Below are 1,893 nucleotides of genomic sequence, written 5' to 3'. Positions count from 1 at the left end.
TCTGTAATTTCTGAACATGTGATTTCAAGGATATTGGGCCTTTAGTCACAAAATGCCATGGGGATGTTGTCTTGCACAACAATTTAGAGAGGAAAATAGGTATGGAAAGACACCCAGTTGGAGTGAAAAGGGTTTGCATATGTTTTACAAAACAGAGAAACGGTTAGCAGATACAGCTATCTATGCAAAGGCTTCCCAGGTACTAGCCTAACTGGACCCACAGCTTGATTGGCTATTTCTATGGATAACAGTAAAGAGAGAAAAATGGAGGTGGGGAAGATGCCAGGTATCTCACAGGCTAAAATGCAGGCAAAAGAGCAATAGGATATATTGAAATGTAAATGGCTTGCCTTTCAGCCATGCGTGGGAAGACAGCATGATCAGAAAAATAAGGGAGACAAAGGCAGAGAGGAATGGAAATACTGAAGCGGCAACAGTTACCTTTCCCAAAGCAGGGCAAAGGAGCAGTAGCAGTCTCTTAGATATTCGCTATGGCCTCAGAGCCTATTCCTGGGATAGCTCAGTTGGTAGAGCATGAGACTGTTAATCTCAGGGCCGTGGGTTCGAGCCCCACTTTGGGAAAATGATTCCTACATTGTAGGGTGTTGGACTAGATGACTCTTGTGGTCCCTTCCAACTCCACAGTTCTGTTTCTAACTGGTTAGGAATGCATACTTCTGGGCTCATTGCTGTAGAACAGGCATCCCCAACCTTCGGCCCTCCAGATGTTTTGGACTGCAATTCCCATCTTCCTCGACCACTGGTCCTGTTAGCTAGGGATCATGGGAGCTGTAGACCAAAACATCTGGAGGGCCACAGTTTGGGGATGCCTGCTGTAGAATAATAGCCATGCTACATAAATATATATGCCATATATAGTACATGCACCATAACCTATGCTTCTTGGTTGGGTGATGTCTCACATGGGAAATTTATTAATCTAAACCATTATTTAACCCAACACAAATAGAAAACAACTCACAATTCAACTTCTGTAAATTTTGTTTCATTGCTCATTGTCATTGTCATCTGAGACAGCTCTGCTAAGCTCACTGTTTACCTTTGAATAAATTCAGTTTACTCCCTGCTGATTTACTTTAACATCCAGGTTTGGAGACATGAGATTACCTGAATAACATAAACACACATTCTGCATGGAGAAATTTTGCCAAGCACTAATATGCCAAAGTCTCAAATAATGTTATGCCAAGCTCTGTATTTGTAAAGTAGCAACGTGGCTCCACTTCTATCCTTAATTTTTAGACATTTGGGGGCCTGCATCTCCAGAAATTATAATCATTGGAACTAGAAAACTACTGTGCCTGTCTCCATTCCCTAGTAGTCAACGAATTTCAACAGTGGATTTTGAGGGAAATATACATGTCCTTAATATATTCCTGACAAAAGCAGAACTGTATAATAAACCTAGTGATTGTGACACGAGTTTTTAACAGAATAGCTCACCATGGTATTTGTAATCATATATATATATATATATAGAGAGAGAGAGAGAGAGACATCATTGTGCCAGGCCATATCCTGTAATTTTTTCATAGGGCACTAATGAGTCTTTCTGAAATTTGCAATTTTTGCACTACCAACAAACACTGTGGGGGTTCCATCTGCTACTATATTCTGACTAATTTTGCACACATTTTTACCTAACAATACACATGCAAAAAAGAAAAGAAAAGAGGAAGATAATATTGATTTAGCCAAACAAATGCTTTACATGGTTTTGGCATTTTGGAAACCACTTTGTAAATTGCATTACACTGAACAAGAATACAGTGGTACCTCGCTTCAGGTTATAGACACTTCAGGTTACAGACTCTGCTGACCCAGAAATAGTACCTCAGGTAAAGAACTTTACTTCAGGATGAGAACAGAAAT

At 40.0% G+C, this 1,893-nt stretch overlaps 1 non-coding gene across 1 annotated transcript; it reads left to right on the top strand.

The window, feature by feature from the left end:
• Window positions 1-508: 508 nt before the first annotated feature.
• On the top strand, window positions 509-582 carry TRNAN-GUU (transfer RNA asparagine (anticodon GUU)). The gene has a single exon. It is a non-coding gene; the product is annotated as a tRNA-Asn (tRNA).
• The last annotated feature ends 1,311 nt before the right edge of the window (window positions 583-1,893 follow it).

The sequence above is a fragment of the Zootoca vivipara genome, chromosome 16 (assembly GCF_963506605.1).
Source record: "Zootoca vivipara chromosome 16, rZooViv1.1, whole genome shotgun sequence".
Classification (NCBI taxonomy): Eukaryota; Metazoa; Chordata; class Lepidosauria; order Squamata; family Lacertidae; genus Zootoca; species Zootoca vivipara.
This window is presented reverse-complemented; position numbering and strand designations above follow the sequence as displayed.